This window comes from Sminthopsis crassicaudata, chromosome 6 (assembly GCF_048593235.1).
Source record: "Sminthopsis crassicaudata isolate SCR6 chromosome 6, ASM4859323v1, whole genome shotgun sequence".
NCBI classification, from domain to species: domain Eukaryota; kingdom Metazoa; phylum Chordata; class Mammalia; order Dasyuromorphia; family Dasyuridae; genus Sminthopsis; species Sminthopsis crassicaudata.
The window spans coordinates 79142218-79162018 of record NC_133622.1 but is presented as its reverse complement, the minus strand read 5'-3'; the positions used below and the strand labels follow the sequence as shown (position 1 = coordinate 79162018).

General features: G+C 34.2%; 1 long non-coding RNA gene across 1 annotated transcript; it reads right to left on the bottom strand.

The window, feature by feature from the left end:
- Window positions 1–6820: 6820 nt before the first annotated feature.
- Window positions 6821–10846, bottom strand: LOC141546486 (uncharacterized). Its single transcript, XR_012483312.1, has 2 exons — window positions 10770–10846; window positions 6821–7071 (listed from the first exon to the last, which is right to left on the bottom strand). It is a non-coding gene; the product is annotated as an uncharacterized LOC141546486 (long non-coding RNA).
- Between the last annotated feature and the right edge of the window lie 8955 nt (window positions 10847–19801).

Genomic DNA, 19801 nt, shown 5'->3' with positions numbered 1-19801 from the left:
CCCTACCTTATCATTTACTCTTCAACCTTTTGAAATTTAATTTCTGCCTTCAGTATTCTATTAACATTATTCTCTGCATGATCACCCTACTTGTCTCTTGTAACAAACTAAATCACTTAAGTAAAACTAATAATATAATGAATGATGGCAACACTTCGTATCTGAAGCATTCCTTTAAAAAGTAATAAAATATATATTTTCCTTCCTTCCTACTTCCACCCCATTGGAGGAAAGAAAAATAAATTTCTTGTAACAAATATATAGAGTGAAGCAAAATTTCCTTTCTGAAATGAACATATTCTCTCTCTCTCTGCATGTGTGTCTCATTCTGCATCCTAAATTTGTTGTATTTCAGTAATAACATTTTTATCCTCTATAAATATGAATGGTCATTGTATTGATCATAGTTCCTACAGCTTTCAAATTTGTTTCCCCTTTAGAAATAATTTTTGGATTTGAAACTTAAAGTGCTGAATCATGATACATATTCATGTTATTATTAAAAGTACATATGCATGTTTTTCTTTCTTCACCTCAGTTAAGCTACAATTTTATTTTAATAATAAATAAATAGATGTACCAAAATGTCTGTCTTTCTGTCATGCTTTTACATGAAATCCTATAATTAAAAAAAATTAAAGTTGTTAATTTCAGAAAGCTGTAATTGTATAATCAGTTAAGGAACAGTGACTAAACACAGCTTCAAAGATAACTGCCATGCATCTAAATATACAACATAGTGTAGTAATTAGTGATTATATTCAGCAGACTAAGTTCCACTGAACTTTATAAGAAAAGGAATTTATAAATTTTGTTTGTGGTTCTTAAGTATTTTTTGTTGTTATTGTTGTTATGGTGGGGAAGCATTTAGATTAATAGTTTTTGTGGCATTTTGGGGAAAGATGCAACTTTTCTAGACATGAGATGAATTATATCTTCTCTTAGTTTATATAGCATTCTCTACTTTCCTTTCCATACATCTCTGCTCCCAAAATTTCACCATAAAAATTCCAAATCAGTTTTAGCAAATTTCGGTGTTATAAATTATTTTCCTTTCTTTCCATCATTTGAAATGTTTTTTCCTACTCTGCAACTTCAGACATACTATTTAACCTTCCAAGCTATAGTTGCCTCTTCTGTGAAATCGGTGACTTCTAAGGTCCTTTCCATCTCTAAATCCTCTGACCTTATAATACTAATTATGGGGTAGGTAAAAGTAAGGAGACAAATAGAAAAAAAATTACATGAATCAACTCTACTACAGTGATGTTCAGTGTCTAGAACTGAGAATACATGTTTTGTATGTCTTACCAGTAAGAAATTCCAAAAGTATTAAAAAGGATCAACTATCTGATTGATTTTAGAAATGGACAATATAGATTATACTTACAAGACGCTATTCAGGTTCCTTACACAAGTTAATTTGGGATAGCCTTGACACTATTTCTATTGACAGAATTATTGATGGCAGAGACTTTTTTGTTTTCTTTATTTTTAGAAACTAAATGTGTATTAGAAATTTAGCAGCTGGATTCTTGATGGGAGGCACTCTAGTATGATAGAACATTGAACTTGAGAGATATCTAATATAGATTTCAGTAACAGTTACAGCTAGTGTGATTGTGGATGAACTGGTCTGAACTTTTAATTTTCTCTTTTGAAAAAAACAGAAATAAGGGGCAGCTAGGTGGCGCAGTGGATAGAACACCAGCCCTGAATTCAGGAGGACCCGAGTTCAAATCTCATCTCAGACACTTAACACTTCCTAGCTGTGTGACCCTGGGCAAGTCACTTAACCCCAGCCTCAGAAAAAAAAAAAAAAAAGAAAAAACAAATAATTTCCAGCTAATGTGTAGAGAATCAACCTTGAAATTAAGAAGACTTTTAAAATGGCTTCTGATCCATCCTGGATGGGTGGTACTTGCCAGGCCTCAAGGCCTGGAAGTTACAAATTACAGCTATCTAATGGTAGAGTGGATTTCCCCAACAGCAATTTCTTTTATCAATAAATGCATAGATATGAACATATACAAGCTCTCCCAAAAATATCAGTGCAGTTTGAAACTATCAAATCATTAAGACTTGAGACATTGTGTGTGTAGTTGCACATATATGTACATATATGTATATGTGCCTATATAATAGTGAAAATCAGAGAAAATTAATTGAAACTTTATTATTGTTACTTTATAAAGCAAGGCAATATAAACTAGGGAGCAGATTACCTGACAATTTTTACAGAAGTGTTTCAAACAAAAAATTAAAAATAAGACAAAGAGAAACCCTTTAAAACCTATCAAAAGTACTACTTAAGAAAATTGAACCAATTACTGATTAGAATTTTAAAATGAATTTTTAAAATCTTTAATGTTAGGTAATTGGCTTTTAATGATTGTAGTCATCAGGTTTTGAGTAGCAAAATTCTGTTAACTTTTATTTCTTTTTAATTGTTCATTCAGGAAACATTTCTATGCTATAAGCATGCTCTCATATGTGTATGATAAAAGATATCTTATGGGGTACTGTAAAATGAACATAATTTTGCTCCTCTACTGTAATGAATCATAGAATGTAAGAAATGAAAGAGACCTTAGAAATCATCAACCTTGGCCAGGGGCACTGAGTTGTTTTTGTTTTTTTTTAAACTCCAGCAGAGACAGAGAGTAAATTATTTTATATTTGCTATTGCTAATTGATCTAACTGGCATGGTTGGGCAGCAATTATGTCTAAAAGGGTAATGGTTAGATCTTAATAGCCTAATAGTTCACACTATTAATAGTTAATATTAAATGCTCTAGATGTAGAGTTATATGGGAGAGAGCAGGCCATGTGTAAGAGGGGGATGTAAAACAAAGGTAATCACACTTCAACCTTCATTAGCCAACCTGGCCTTTGCTTTCTGCAAAGAACAGAAGAACACAATAGGATAGACAAGGAGTTAAAAATAATTTTCTCACCACGGTGTAATGTAGCTCTTTTTCTATTTGATCAAGTAGGCTCAAATTTAGGATATTTGCTTATAAAAGCTAAGAACCATAATAATTTTCTGATCATGTTATTGAGCTACTCTGGGGAGACTAATAGAGAATAAAGAGTTTAGAAGTGTCAACATGCTCAGAAAAGAGAAGAATTCACCAGAGACTTTCTAAGAATTCAAATAGTAGACATACTCTTAACTCAAATTTCTTTTACTTTCTAATGACATCAGGTTGAAAGAGAATTTAACCATTGTCAGAGAAGGTTAACTGAGAAAAGAGAACAACATAGTTACTGGCTGAAAACTGGATGAGGAGAGCTCTAAGACTTTTCTTTTGGGGAAGATTAGGAGCTTCTTGAGAGTAGGATTGACTTTTTTCTCATGTTAGCAGAGTGCCTGACACACAATAGGTACTTAATAAATGCTTATTGATAATAATGATGAGAAGCTTACTAATCATAGCATTTCCATGAGATGGAGGACAAGGTGGCAGTCGACACTAAGGATAATGTTTCAACTATAAAGTAGGAGACTTGAGAGATGGACTAAAAAAGCTATAATTCTTCCTATTGGGGAGCATCCACTCCTTAGTGGATGATGGAAATGGTCATAATTGTAACTCTCCCTTTGAGGGAGATACTTACTAACTGCAGCACTGTCTCTCAGTAGAGGCCAAATAGATAAAAAGTGATAACTGAAATAACTGAGAATCTGCTAGGGCAGAGACATGAAATCTAATGAGAAACAGAAAAAAATATCCAGAGGAGCAATCTTCTCCTTTACCTACAAAAAAAGAGATACAACCCACAAGGTAGCAGGTTCAAAAAAAAGGTGTCTGATGGTACCAGAAATCTTCTTTATCACTGTTATTGCTCACACATGATATTGTATTTGTTTGCCTTTGATGCCCCAAGTTCATATTCATAATTTCTATACAGAAATAATTTTCTTTACATTCTTCTGTAAAACATCTCTATAATTTCTTCTAGCAACTTTCTTAGTCTTGTTCTAGAAAGAGAAAATGATAGCACGGTTTTTGAAGAATGGAGAAATTTCCTAACAATGTTCTATAAGTTAAGAAAGACGACTCTATTTTAAAGGAGTTTTTTTTTTTTTTGGTTGTTGTTGATCTTCAACCAAAGTTATTTTGGTTTCTCTTCTGCAATTTAGTTGTTATTCTATGAATTGGAGAATCAGAAGTAATGGGCTAAATGCAGAATAGAGGGCAACTCATGAACATTATATAAGAACAATATCACTAGTGAAGAATGTTTAATATTCTCTCAGAGACCTTTTTTTTTTAATTAAAGAGGTCATATGAGCAGCTTTTCAGAACTGGTGCTTAAATTAAGCCTATTTTCATATTCAAAATTTCTAGACATTGTAGTTTCTACATTGTCTAAGATGGTGATCAGTTAGATGCTTAGGAAAACACATTAGTCTAAGAATACTAATGAATACATAATAATATTACTACTGATAATGAATATACTACTAATGTGGGAAGGGATGGTAGAAGGGGAGACAGCTATAGACAAACTTTTGATTCAGTAGCCTCACATAAATTCAACCTGGATGATTTCTTATGACACTGATGAGAACTTGGCTCACTATATTTTGTTCTGTTTTGGTTTTGTAAATAAATTTTTGCTGATGCCTTTTGTCTTTCCATCAGTCCTTTCTGTATGTTTTCCACTGCCAAATGAGCCCTCCCTTGTAACAAAGAAAAACAGTCCAGTAGAATGAAACAAACAATATATGCAACGTTCCCTATCGATGTCTCTCCCTCCCCAAAGTAGGGAGATGGTTTCTCATGTCTTTTCTAGAAAAAAGATCTGCTACTAAATTTATTTAATATTTGACTACTTTTTTAAAGTGTTGTTTTTTGAGTGTGGCAATGAGAAAATCCTAGATAATTATGTTTCTGGCTTAGGGACAGAGAGGTCTTATACCTTAAAACAAATAGACAAAATCAACTAGTGAAGCTTTGGGCCCTAGATACTTTTGGAATGATGGTCACAGGGTAGTATGGAGAAGGAAGCAACATCAGTGATTTCTTCCATGGCCAGTAGGAGCTCAGCACATTCTCACTATCTCCCTAATCCAAGACTTAAGTAGACAAAGCAGGAAAGTAGCACTTTATATTATATTTGTAAAATATGTGACCATGTAAGATGGTACCTGTATGAATTACCTAAATGTATAAATGGGACTCTTGGATGATATAGACAGATATGATCTGATCTTAGCCCACCTATACAGGAAGGAGCAGAGTTGAAACTCCCCTCTACCTCCAGAATGTTAGAAGCCCCAGGCTGTGTGCTCTTTTCTCTGTCACTGAGGGGCTATCTAGCTAGAATTATATCTACCTGTCCCTGCATATCTTTAGCTAAGGGTGTGAGTTAAATAAGAAAGCCACTTTCCTGATCATTCTTTTTAAAATTTCATTTTTTATATTATATATGTGCCAAGGTTATGCAAGGGTGAATGTTGAAAATTATCCATGCATATGTTTTGAAAATAAAAAGCCTTAATGAAAAAACAAAAGATTTTGTGTGTACAATCATGTTAAACATATTTCCACATAAGTCACATTGTGAAAGAAGATTCTTGATTACTCGTAATGGAAAAGGTATTCCGTGACATCTTAGTTCTTTCCCACTAAATGGTGGTTACACACAAGCTCATCACAAATAATAAATATTAAGTAAACTCTTTTGTCCAAGCAAAGCAACCAACAGAAATTGAAAAGTTTTACAGAAAATATACAAGAGTGAATGAATTCTTTAGCTGGAGCTACTATGAAACCTTTAAAACAAGAGAGCCCAATCTTATCCAAGGAAGTCTATTCCAGGAGTCTCTAGGGAGGCAAACTAGAAACAAAAAGGTGATTCTCTTATGTCTTCTTCCTCTCTCACCTCATCTCTCTCCCAAAGAAGTTTTGATACCATTTCTGGAAAACCCCTTCTGCAACTTTTCAAATTTCTCTTTACTCTTCTGGAGTCATATCTTCTTCCATATACACTGTAACATGCAAAATGACCTAGACTGGGCTGAAAACCTGGTTAATGCATTTAATAAATGAATTTATTTTAAATGCCAAACAATGTTGATCTTTAAGACAATTATATATTAATTTTGTGGTAAATCAAATTGCATATGTTATACTGAAGAGCTAATGCTCCTGGATGACTTGGAAGACTGTTGTTTGTCTTCTGTTTTTGAAGAGAACCAATAACATCATGGATGATGTCTTGACTTGTGTGTGAATTAAATTTAAGTGAAGCACAGTTGTCTTATTAGCCTTTCTCTCCCTTCCAGCTTCACAAAAGCATTATGGCAATACAAAAGGAAGCAGTGGATGGATAACCTTGGCATCTTTGATACCTGATCAAGCTTTAAGTGAAGTGCTCACAGCATCTGCTTCAGTCATTTTTGTGGTCTTTGGAACAGATTGTTCTCATCTACTGGATCATCTTCATGGGCCTGGGTTAGTCAATCCTTAACTCATGAATAGATTTGAGGCATGTCAGTTACCTCAGCCATATTTAGTCCATATTTTAAGACGATTTTGCTAGGTATGGCTGCTATCCTTGTTACAACTTCTTGGAGCCACAGGTGAGAGTTAGGTGACAATTGTACGAGCAGGCCTGATGAAAAAGGTTCAGCAAGCCCTCATAATAAGAAGTAAAGACTAGAACAAATAGGAATGGTGAAATTTTTTATTTTTTATTAATTTTATAATTATAACATTTTTTGACAGTACATATGCATAGTAATTTTTTACAACATTATCCCTTGTACTCCTTTCTGTTTTGAATTTTTCCCCTCCTTCCCTCCACCCCCTCCCCTAGATGGCAGGCATTCCCATACATATTAAATATGTTATAGTATCCTAGGTACAATATATATGTGCAGAACCGAATTTTGTTGTTGTTGTTGTTGCAAAGGAAGAATTGTATTCAGAAGGTAAAAATAACCTTGGAAGAAAAACAAAAAATGCTAACTGTTTACACTCATTTCCCAGTGTTCCTTTTCTGGGTGGAGCTGATTCTGTCCATCATTGATCAATTGGAATTGGATTAGCTCTTCTCTAAGAGAGAGGGAGAGAGAGAGAGAGATTTCAGTCAGAGGAAATCTGCTTTCTCTGGTCCCCAATTCCCCTGCCATTGAGATGGAAAAAAACCCCAACCCTGGAATAAACATGTGTAGTTAAGCAAGACAAACTGCCACATTGGTCCTATCCAAAAAAAATTTCATGCTTGAGTCTTTCACCTACCTATTTGGAGGTGGGGAACATTATTTGGTATATCTTCAGTTAAGGTGTTTTTTTTTTTTTTTTTTTTTTTTTTTTTTTAAATTTAGGATTAATCCTTATCTAAATCTTTGCTATTACTGCTCAATTGTGTCCTGTGTCCATGTCTTCCATAATGTCCACAGGGTTTTCTTGGCAAAAACAGTGGACAGATTTACCATTTTCCTCTCCTGCAGATTAAGACAGACAGAGGTTAAGTGGCTTTTCCAGGGTGAAGCTGGATTTGAAATCCAGTCTTCCTGATTCCAGTCTCAACACACTATCCACTGAGCCAAAAATGGTGAAATTTTTAAATGGGCAAGAAAGTTTTAAATAGAATCTTACTTTTGACACAGAGATGCTTTGCTGTAGCTCTGCTACCAACAACAACAACAACACCAACAACAACAACACCTACACAAAAAGAAGGGATGCCTAGCCCAGCTTAATCCTTACTTAAAAATATTAGAATTTGCAGAATCTCAGAGTTAGAAGCAACCTCATTGACCACATAGTCCAATCTATATCTGACTAAGAATTCTTAATGCAACATATTTTACAAATGTTCATCCAGCTATGTTTTTTAAGATCTCAACTGAAGGAAAACTCATTATCTTTTGAGAAAGAAGCTGGAAGAAAAAAGAAGAGAATTCTGAGAAGCAGAAAGAGAACAAATAACATGTTGTCAAGGAAGTCAAGAAAGAATGGTTTAAGAAGAAAAGGGCATGTGACATTGTCAAATGCTGCATAAAGTCAAGGAAGTTCACAAGTGAGTTCACAAAAAAAACAAACAAAAAAACCTGTAATAGGGGAGGTCTACAGCTTTGTGCCAGAGTACCAATACAGGAGTGATGGGAGGGTATAAAAAAATCAAACTTCTATTCATGGAAGTCCTACCCACCAACTTTGCATCCTTTGATGGCAGGACCAACAACTACTTCCAATCTATCTGAACCTTACCTGGTTCTAGACTGTTGCTCCTCAAGGTTCTTTGTTTGTCTGTTTCTCTTCTATTCTTATTTGTCTATTCTTATTTATGATTACTATTTAAATGTCTATTCATATTCTTGATACATATAAAATTTTTCTTCATATATTTAATAATTCCATGTATACATATACATATGTGTATATGTATATATACAAATATATGTTTGTGTATTATACATGTACACACACACACACACACACACACACACATATATATATGTTTATCCTTCATTCTTGAAGAAGATCATGATATCGGGAGGTGATGACATGCCATGTAAGTTAATTGGATTTAAGTGAGAGAAGGCTGTGCAAGGTCACCTGCCTCACTTTTTCTTCCAGAGCCATCTGGGTCTAGTGACCATATATAGATTAAGATGACTGGAGATGGTCCTGGATTCAATGGGAAAATTTAGCCTTTTAAGGTTATTTTATATAATATTATATATGTGTGTGTGTGTGTGTGTGTGTGTGTGTGTGTGTGTGTGTGTGTTTCTATCTCTATCTCCTGTTCTGAGTTTTACTAGCTATGTAACAAAGAATACCATACTTTCCCTCTGCATCTCAGACAACTCTAAGATTTTAAGGTCGTGAATTTAATTTAAAGAGGAATTCCCTACACAAACAAAACCTCAGGTCCTTGACAAATTGATGTGATGTTTTAACAGATTAATCTTTATTTGAAATATGCACTATCAATATTTTGCCCTAATCTAATGGTTTTCTTTTAATTATGCATAATGTTGTGAATGCATTGTTGTGCAAGTTGGTGTATAAATAATTTGTTTTATATAATTTACTTTAATGTAATCAAGAAAATCTAATTTACCTCCAATACTTCCAATTTAAAAAAATAAATTAATTTCACCATTCCCCCAGGATTGTCCAATATCCTTAAGGGGATCAGGGATATCTAGACTCTGCAAATAGCTCCAGCTCCCAAAGAAGTTGTTCCCTCAGTTGTATAGGGTGGTCTCCTTGCACCTGAATTCCACCTTTTGGGGCAAATTTTATTATTTATTTTAAACTTAAAATGCAAATGAGGAAAAAAAAAAAAGAAAAAACATTTCCATGTACAACACAGAACATGAGAGAGGATTCAATATAAAACAATAAATTTCCATTCCCAGAAAAATCTATGTAATAAATATTATACATTGTTTTCAAAGCTGTCCAGTTTGTTGGAATTATTATTATTATTATTATTTTTGCTTCCTTTTGGTTTTCTTTCATTCTCTGCCGTATACTCTACTCCCAGTCTATAAGAAGTCTATAATTAAGCATGGATATGTAAATATATATATGTTTATATACACTCACACATAGTTAGATGGCTATAAACATACACCTATATACACATACACACTCAATATACATATATGTAAGACTGTAGTATGCTTATTTACTCTTATCATCTCTTTTGCTGAAGATAGATATCATCTTCCTTCATAAATTCAAGGCTTCTTATGTTTTTCTAAATCAACCACCTCATTTCCTGCAACACAGCAATATTCCAACTCAATCATATCCTATCTGATTGATTGTCTATGAAAGTTCTCCTCTTATCCACCTACTCCAATTTTCTGCTTTCCTTCTATTCTTGGCTCCATAGGTTTTATTTATGCAAGAAAACTTTAATTTAAAATAATCAAAATTATCTATTTGATACTTAAACAATATTCTTACCTTATAATATAGTTTAAGGTCTGATACAGCTCATTCTTTTTTACATCTTTTTTTTTCCTGGTTTCCTTGAAGTCCCTGCCTTTTTGTTCTTCCACATGAACTTTGTCATTTTTTCTAACTCAGTAAGATACGTTTTTAGTAATTTAATTGGGATGGCATTGAATAAATAGATTTGTTAGATAAAATTATCATTTTTTATTATATTGGCTTTACCTACCAATGAATAATAAATATTGTTTCAATCACTTAGATCTGATTTTATTTGTATAAAAAAGCACTTTATGTTTATGTTTGTGTTTGTGTTCCTGTGTCTGTTTTGGCAGTTATAAATTTTTTATACAGTGTAGTTATTTTAAATGGTCTAAAACAATATTAAATAATATTACTGTTACACTGTAGTTTCCCTATTTTTCTTTTGATTAAATATATTTTACTTTGAACTTTGTCTAAAATCATGTTACTACCCCCCCTTTTATAAAATAATTCTCTTCTTGACTTTTATTTTATCTTTGTGTGTCTCTTATTTTTATAGCATTTCCCCAAATTGACATACCTGAATTCCTTTTAACCACTAACATCTGAATTTTTTTTTTAAATTAAGAAATATTTACTTGAAAAGGTATAATCACAACTTATTTCTCCACACATACACTTGAACTACTTCAGTCTCTGGAGAGGGGAAGAGGTTAAGATTCACACTCAGCTTAGTTCCTCTAGAGCATATTCCCAATTCCTAGTACAGAAAAAATTAACTCTCTTGGGTCTTAGTTTTGAATCCCCAAGTACTGGGGCTTCTCATGGTTTCCATGACTGCACCATCTTACTTGCAATCCCAGGTCCGAGGTCATTTCTGTGGCTTGAACTCCAGGTCCCACAAGAATCACCTTTAAACACCTGAAACTGAATAGGATAAAATAACACAGAAGAGAAATAAAAAACAGAAACAAGAAGAAACAGGTACTTCTTGGAGCCCAGGAAAAGTGAGAAGGCAGTCACCAATTTAGTTCATGGCAACCATGCCATGGATGCTGTGATGGATCCTCACTGTTTAGATGCAACAAATAAAAATGACTGAAAAGAGCATAACAGAAAAAGAGTGACTAGCCCAGTGTTGCCAATTTTAATGTTGCAGCCAACTAAACTAAGAAGACCATCCAAATTCAGATGGTAGGTGATGTAGAAGCCTTCATGCTAGATAATCTGAACGTGCTCCAAAGTCCCCACAAGGGGACTTCCATTTTGGGTGAATTGGGTAAGTCCAGATGGGTCTGGATTTCAGCTTGCATAAACTTGTAGTAGGTTCATTTAGCATATTATCAGGAAATTTGGGGAGTTCCACAATAATTTTATAGCAGAAGTATTACTGCTGGCCACAGTAGGCAAATATGAGAGAATATGTAATTCCAAACCATCGTTTTACAACAATTCCTGGAGAAATTAAGTAACTTGTCCAATGCCACATAAGAAGAGCCTGGAATTGACTCTAAATGATCTGATTTCAGATCTAGTGATTTTTCTAATGTATTTCTCTACCTCCTCTTCCTTCCTCTTCAGCAGCTTAGAAACTTTTAGATTTTTAGACTGATTTTCCTCCCTGGGATCACAGTCCAAGTGAGGTTGACCAGGTTACACCTTCATCCTCTTGATTTAGGTATCAACATTGCTAATTATGACTCTACTTGAAAACTGTTCTTTTATCTTTGTAGGTTAAACAGTTCCCCCCCACCAAATGTGATTTATATTTAATTACACTTAGTTTGCTCAGAAAACATCTTTTTTCTTTTCTTTCTTTCTTTTTTTTTTTTGTCAATTTGATAAATTTGATTTAATCTGAAATCATCACAAATTCACAATTTAGTTATTACAATACTTTAAGTGAACCTAATTTATGTTAGGGTCACTACTATTAGCACCATGCAGAAATACCTACCACCTAAACATTACATGGCTTTAAAAAAAATAAAAAAGATTATTTTAAAAAATATGTTTTAAAATGTATTCTTTAAGACTAGAAAAACCTGTTAGTTCACGCATTGTGTGTCATAGCTTGTATAAACATAGATTCAGAAATGAAGCCTTGCTCTATTAGCAACTAAGAATACGGTCTAGAGGAGAAGTCATATTGGGATTGATTAGTCCCCAAAATATGGTGATTCTTTAGGTTATTATATTCATGTTCAGCATGAAACTATTCTTAAGAATAATTGACTCCTCTGGTAAAGTCTTAAGCTACTTGGACAAGGAGGAGAGAATAATGAAAGAAGGAAACATTCTCAGCTCTCAGCTTTACATCGAAAAAGAGAGAATATTGAAAAAAATGTGACCTATACTTTTGACAGCAACTCAACAGTTTTATTTCCTTTCTTCTTAGATTTTACAATATTCTCATAACTAACTAATCTCTTGCAATAAGTGTAGGTTTTGGATGTGTTATATTTTCTGAGTTTCTACTGCTATGACTCATAGAAACTAGTTAGAACGGCTAAGAGTTGGTTTCCATTCCATGGCACATTCCCCCCACCCCAATTTCTGATAAGTTATCAAGCAAAATATAATTAAAACAATTATACAACACAACAAACTTATGTTACTAGTTCTAACTACTTGATTATCCATGTTTATAAAAAGAAGATAAAGTTAAAGCAATACCCTAATCTTAATATATAGTCAAATAGTTTCAGTTACGTATTTCTTCCCATAGTTGCCTGATCACAGAGTTCTTCCATTTATTTAATTCAACTCAGTCAAGTTAGGGCCTGTTTTCATTCTAAATGGTAATTCTTTATTAACTAAATGCATTCTGTCTGAGAAGCAAACAAGTTGATAGCTTAGATCAGTATTTACTCGTATTTCAAACAAAATTTAATTCTGACAAAAGTCCTTTGCTTTGTGCTATTCTATAAATGTCTCCAACTTAGAAAACTTGCTCTTTAAATCAGTAACTGGGACAGAGCTGGTTTAGAGCTAGCTCCTACAGATGAAAAGGGCCCATTGTTCAATTTTCAGTTGAGCATTTACACCTGAGCAAATGCTACAAAGCAGGGCTTGATTTATTGTTTTGTTGATTGTCTAGACTTGAGAAAGTGATAGAGACAGAGCCAATAGAGCAGACTTGATTTAAAAATGTGTCCTCCTCCAAGTGTTCTCAATGATATCAGTCAAGATCATGACATTTCTAAGACAAATTAAATGCTATTCATTTCGATCTTAAAACTAAATTATTGTATTATATATATCATTATAACATTATATATTATCATATTATATTATATATATTATTATAACAATATAAATTGAAACATCAAATCAGAATTCTATGTGATTATAATGAACAAATTTTGTGTCAAAGAAAAAAAGAGAAGGTATATTTCCCTCCCTTCTTTACAGAGGTAGAGCCTATGAATGAGGAGCAGCTCTGGTAGTTATGTTGGTAATTTTTTGTCAAACTGCTTTTTAAATTTCCCTTCCTTTCCCCTGTCTTCAACAGGCACTTGGCTCTAGGTTGGGAAGGTAAAAGGATACATGTGGAAATAAGGTGATGTATAAACAAAAGATTTTCTTTCCCCCCCTTTTTATTTATTTAATATTTTCCCCCAGTAATATTCAAAACAATTTTTTCATTTATTTTTTTAAGATTTTTGAGTTCTAGGTTCTTCCCCTTATTCTCCTCCACAATTAAAAAACTACATGTGAAGTTATGTAAAAGTCACAACTTGTGAAAGAAAACAGATTCTCCTCAAAAAAATTAAGTTAAAAATAAAGAGAGAAATAGAGAATGCTTTGATCTGTATTCTGAAGCCATCAGTTCCTTTTCTGGATAAGTTTAATTGTGGATGATTTTGCTACTGAGAACAACAAATTAATTTACTGCTATTACTTTGTTTCTCTGGAATATCATATTTCAAGCACTCTTGTACTTTAATGTAGAAAACTGCTATATCTTGTGTTATCCTGATTATGGCTCCATTATACTTGAAACTGTTTCTTTCTAGATGCTTGCAATATTTTCTCCTTGAACTGGGAGTTCTGGAATTTGACTATAATATTCCTAAGAGTTTTTATTTTGGGATCTCTTTCAAAAAGTTATCTTGATTCTTTCAATTTCTCTTTTATCCTATGGTTTTAGAATAGCAAGATAGTCTTCCTTGATAATTTCTTGAAAGATAATGTCCAGGCTCTTTTTTTTTTTTTCATCATGACTTTCATGTAAACCAATAAATTTAAAATTATCTCTCCTGGATCTACTTTCCAGATCAATTGTTTTTCCAGTGAGATATTTCAGATTTTTTCTATTTTTAAGTTTTTTTGATTTTGCTTTATTGTATCTTGATTTCTCATAAAGTGATTAGCTTCCACTTGTTCAATTCTAATTTTTAAGGAATTGCAGTGTTCCTAGTGGTTTTCTGGAGGTCTCTGGACCAGCCTTTGTTTCACTAAGTAAATCACCAGGTGTTAATAGCCAGGTGTTAAAGTTCAAATCTTTTATTGTCTCCTTGCATGGAACCCTGGCCAGCTTTCTTGGAGGCATTCCAAAGTCTTAGTTCCAGTGAAGAAGTGCAAGAGGCCAGCCACCACAGTAGTGTGGGATGGCTATTTCTGAGTTCCCCTATGGCTGAGTTTGTTCCAGTTTATATGCTCTATTCTAATTACATTATCATAGGTGTGAATCTTGTAGAATAGGTGTCAATCTTGTGGAATTATGTTAAATACTAAATACACTTACTGAACTAGAGAACTATTAAACACCATGCTAAACTAGATAACCATTGTCTTATCAGTTCCACTGACTTAACACTTTTTAAGAATCCGTGTTTTAAATACAGAGTTCTGGTCCATAACAAGGACTTATTTTCCTCAGTGAGCTTTTGTATCTCCTTTAATGGCCAAGTTTGCCTTTTAAGACATTCTTCTCCTCATTAGCTTTTTGTATTTCCTTTTGCATTCCATATTAGCTTCCATTTGCTCAATTTTTAAGAAATTATTTTCCTCAGTGAATTTTTGTACCTTCTTTCCTAATTGGCCAGTTTTGCTTTTTAAGGCATTCTTCTCCTCATTAGTTTTTTGTATTTCCTTTTGCACCTCTCTCAATTCTTTCCCTAATTTTTCCTCTCTCTCTCTCTCTTGATTTTCATAGTTCCTTGTGAGCTCTTCCATGGTCTGAGCCCAATTCTTATTTTTCTTGGAGACTTTGGGTATACGAGCTTTAACTATCTTTTGAGTATGTGTTTTGATCCTTCTTATCACCATAATAGCTTTCAATGGTCAGAAACTTTTTTTGTTTTCTGCTCATTTTCCCTACTATATTACTTACTCTTATACACACACACACACACACACACACACACACACACACACACACACACACACACTATATATATATATATTACATACACAATATATATTACTCTTAACTTTTTGTTAAAGTAGGACTTTTTCCAGGGTAGAGGGTGCCCTGTCCCAAGCTTCTGGGATTTTGTGCAGCTCTTTTCAGAAATCCTTCTAGGAATCTGACCACAAGCACTCTTTTCTGCCCTGGAAATGTTAGGTGTGCTGTCCCTCTGCCAGCTGTAAGATCTAGTATGTTGTCCTGGGCTGCCCTGGGACTGCACAACAGTCTCTTTTCCTGTTCCCACAGACCCTCTCCACTGACCTTCTAAGTCCTCCTAGTGTGCTGGACTGAGAGGTCCAGAAACTTCCATCACTGCTGCTGATTCAGAAGTCCCGCCTCATTGACCCTGGGGGCCAGGCAGGGCCTGTGGTAATTTTGCACTGGGTTCCCATTCTGGTTGCTGACCTTCCAGCTCTTGTTTGGCGCCTCTGGGCTGAGAGGTCTGGAAGCCACCAGTACTGCTTCTATTTCAGAGGCTGCATACTGGACTCCCCCTTTTTCTGTGAGCTTCTAAGTTTGCCTTTGGTTGAAAAGTGTTCTACTCTGTCTTTTGGGGTATTCTGATGCTCTAAAATTTGTTTAGAGTCATTATTTAAAAGAATTTGGAGCAGTTTGGGGGACAGGTTGGGCAAGTTCCTGCCTTTATTTTGTCATCTTGGCTCTGCCCTCCCCCACAGCAATAATTTAAAAAAAAAGAAAAAGAAAAAGAAAGAAAGAAAGAAAGAAAGAAAAAGAAAAAGTATTCCATGCAGCATTTCAGAAGTAGGAAAATATGTAGAAAACAAATTAGGACTGGGAATCATTGGAGCTGTTGAAACCAGATTTCACTTTGAGGTTATCATAAATTTTCTCCTGTAGGAAGTTCATAAGCAATATAAATTATTGCACAGGATGCATTTGTCTCCAATATTGTCAGGCTGCATTGTTAATGATTCATAGCTATATGTGAGGGTGGGGGCCCAGATGTTTGTCCTCACCCACATTAGATTGTGGAATAACTAACAATATCATTACACAATTTTACAACTGTTATCCTTGAGCAAAAGATTGAGTTGAGTCTATGTTCTCATAGTAAATACTGTGAAGAAAAAAGATGGAAATATAGAGGGTGTTGGCCAAAAGAACAGCTAGTAAATTAATCTAAGACTTGTTTGTAGTTGTAGTGAGAAGGAGAATTATAAGGTTAGTGTTACTGCTAGCCAAGACCTTCACCTACTCCCCTGATTTGCCCTGGGATCATTGCTTATAGTTGTCTCCAATAGAGGAATTTTGTCCTCAAGGCTTTAATTCTATCCCTGCATCCAATTTCTATAAGAATGATAAAATAATTATAGTTGATCAAGAGTTTAGGTTTCCTGTCTTTATTGGGTCACTGGTAACAAAGCTGCATATTAGGTATTTGACATTTCACATCTATTAAAGACAGACAGATTAATAACAAATGGGCTCTTCCACTTGGTTTCTCTGGACTCTTTTTTCCTTTTTAGCAGGTCTTTATATGCCTTTGCTTCTGTTACAGCTATTGCTATGGTCTATATTTCAAAGCTCACAGAATCTGAAAGGAATACACTCAGTGAAAGAACTCTGGGAGATGACTATGAACCACTATATAGAATTCCCAATCCCTCTATTTTTGTCCGCCTGCATTTTTTATTTCCTTCACAGGCTAATTGTACACTATTTCAAAGTCCGATTTTTTTTTTTGTACAGCAAAATAACTGTATGGACATATATACAAATACTGTATTTAACATATACTTTAACATATTTACCATGTATTGGTCAACCTGCCATCTGGGGGAGTGAGTGGGGGGGGGGAAGGGGAAAAATTGGAACAAAAGGTTTGGCAATTGTTAATGCTGAAAAATTACCCAAGCATATATCTTGTCATTGTAAATAAAAAGGTTTAATTAAAAAAAAAAGTTTTCTCCTCCATAAACCCGATGTCTTTGGCTTCCTTGCTGTTCTTGGCAATAGATACTCCATCTCCTGCCTTTGTGCATTTTCACTGGCTATAACTTCATGCCTGGAATTTTCATTTTCCTCACATTTGTCTCCTGGCCTTACTGATTTTCTTTAGGTACCAGCTAAACTCTTACCTTCTCCAAGAAATCTTTTTTCCAAACCCTCTTTCTTACTGGTAGTGCCTTCCCTCTGAGATTATTTTCAGTTTATCTTGTCTCTATCTGGTTTGTATATTGTTTTAATGTTGTCTCTCCCATTAGATTATAAGTATCTCTTATGCCATGGTCTTTTTTTGTTTGTTTCTTTGTATTTTGCTTTCCTCTATATCCTCGGCTCTTAGCACAGTGCCTGGCAAATGCTTATTGACTTGACTTGATGAAACTTTCCATACAAAGACTTAAACACTATAAATATATCTCCTTTTCTGGTCTTATAACCTGCCTTGTGATGCTACTAATAGATTGGGGGCCTAGAAAAGCAACTAAGGTCATGGGGAGGAGGACCCTATGGTCTATTACTTTTAACACTCAACTCCTGAGTCCCGAACAGTGTGCTTTTCCTTAACAATAAGTTAGTAACCTGAATTGATTTCTAGAAAAGACATTTACTCAAGTATCATAGAAAAACAATAGTTATAAAGCATTTCCTTCCAAAACCTTGTTATAAAGAGTCTAGAGTATGATAGTGGATATGAACTTAAAGTATAATGATGTGAGGTACATACGTAGACAATACCCATGGCCAAATCAGCTCACAACTGGAACAGCAGGACTTTGTCCTTTCTTTTTCTGAAGAGTTCCCATAAAGGTCTCTGATGGGCAAGGCTTGGTATTGGTGATCAATGAGTGCCTTTACTTTAGCTCTGCTCAAGGCACTGCACTCAACAGTTGACTTCACTAAAGTTACTTAAGCCTAAAGGGGGTACATCTTTACTTACATAAAGAAAAACAACTCTGAAAATTTAAGAATTCTTATTGATGGAATGACTTATCATGATTGTAGAAGACTGATAATAAAGAATTCATCTTACCTCAAAGAACAGATGGTTTAGAGGTATAGAACAGGGCACATGTTTGTGTAAATGAAGAATATATGGATCTGCTTTGCATAACTATGCTAACTTGCTACAAGGAAAGTTTATTGTGGGTGAAGTTGGGAAAATAGGTGGGGAAAATGTTTAGTGAAGGAAATATCAAAAAGGGAAGAAAGGAAAGAAAGGAATGAAGGAAGGGAATTAGGGAGGAAGAAAGAAAGGATGAAAAACAATAAATATAAAATATTTTTAAATGTACAGAAACGAACAAAAAGAATTTCAAAGGGAAAACACTGATAAGTAGAACAGCTTTTAGAACTAACACAATGACTTTAGCATATGTGTACAATAGCAAAATAACCCAGGCTTATGTAATTAAACTTGTGGTTTCATACACACCTACACTTTTGATCATGTTTGCCAGTGTTCAGAATAATAAAACATTTTTAAATTAAAAAAAAGAAATGCCACATTACCTTGTTTTTATTTGTTTTTTTAAAGTATTCAGAATCTATAAGAATTATGGCTCATCTATTCTTCCTCCAAAGCAGTTTAAAATTAGGCATTTCTCTAAGCTATATACTTTGAGAGTGTCCACAAGTTCAAACTTCTAGGAGATTAAGCATTAGAAAATGGGTACTACTATTAATAATGACAGAAAAGAATTAATGGAACAGAGGTGGTGTCTACTACATTTAGATGACAATCAAGAGGTTAAACTGGTTGAAGGGCCTAAAAGAGCAAGACAGATCTAAGCAAGAACTGGTTTTTGTGCAAAGATGTAAATTTTGATAACAGATCCTGTGGCTTAAAGGAAGTTATAAGGAACATTTTTTCCATTGCCTTTCCTCCCTCAAATGATACTTTCCCCTCTTTCCTCTGCCTCCCAGTGAATATTTCAATTTTTCAGGGATTTTTTTGGGCTAATTATTTGGCACTAAGTCAAGATCATTCAGTCACAGAAGAGGGGTATTTGTTGTGCAAAAAGTTAGAAAGATTTCTGAGTGAAAGATAATAATAGCAAGAGGAACTTAAAACTGTTGCTAAAAAATTTAGAGAAATAGCTTCAGAGTCAGGTGAGGTGGACTATAAAGAGAAGAAAAAACCTCTCTAAGCTTTACTGTGCACAGATAGATAGGCTGGAGGTTGCCTCCTTATTGTAATAGGAATCTATAGTCAGAGACTTTTTTGAGGTGAGAAAGGAGGATGATATGGAAGGAGCTAGATGAGAAAACACCTGAATGCGATGATATGTTAGAGACAAATACTCCTTCCAGGGGTTTTCTAACATCCAGCAAAATATATCATTGAAAACAGGAACTAATACTTTTGACTTGGTGTCTCCAGCTTCCTAACTGAATTGAACTGAACTGAATTGAAGAGTGGAGTCCATTACTATGACCAATTTGGAGGTTATACAAACTGGCAGTGCCACAATGGTTACAGCAAGCATGGCTGCAATGTTAGTC